We start from the raw sequence: 514 nt of genomic DNA, 5'->3' as shown, positions 1-514 counted from the left end.
GGCGGGGGGGGCTGAGGGGCGGCCGCCGGCAGCGACGGGGGTGCCCAGGCACCCGTGAGCCCATGAGGAGGCGCAGAGCAGGCAGGGCAAAGAGCCCTCTCTCCTGCCTACCCGTGCCGGAGCTCTGGAGAGCAACTCTGGCTGCTGCCGCTGCCGCCGCCGAGGGAGGGTGGGGGACAGGGGTCCCCGGAGCCAAACCCACCTCCTATCTCTCCCTTGAAGCAGCCAGGCAATCTTCAGGGCGTTGCCCCAGTGCCCAGTCTCAGATCCACCCCTCATCCTTGGAGCACCGGGACTCGGTGGTACTCGTACAGCGCAGAGAAGCCTCAGCCTGGCCGTACCTTAGGGACCGAATAAGCGGCTTTTCCTTTTGAACTTCGTTTCTCTGGTTACGACTTCGGGCTGCACACAGGCCCCCTTCTGACCGGTGGGCATGGAGGGGTGGTGATGGGGGAAGGGCAGGATGGGGCTGGAGGGTGTGTGTGATCTAGAAGAGCACAGCAAGAAGTACCGC

The sequence above is a fragment of the Haliaeetus leucocephalus genome, unplaced genomic scaffold (genome assembly GCF_000737465.1).
Source record: "Haliaeetus leucocephalus isolate CR32 unplaced genomic scaffold, Haliaeetus_leucocephalus-4.0 Scaffold201, whole genome shotgun sequence".
Lineage (NCBI taxonomy): Eukaryota > Metazoa > Chordata > Aves > Accipitriformes > Accipitridae > Haliaeetus > Haliaeetus leucocephalus.
This window is presented reverse-complemented; position numbering follows the sequence as displayed.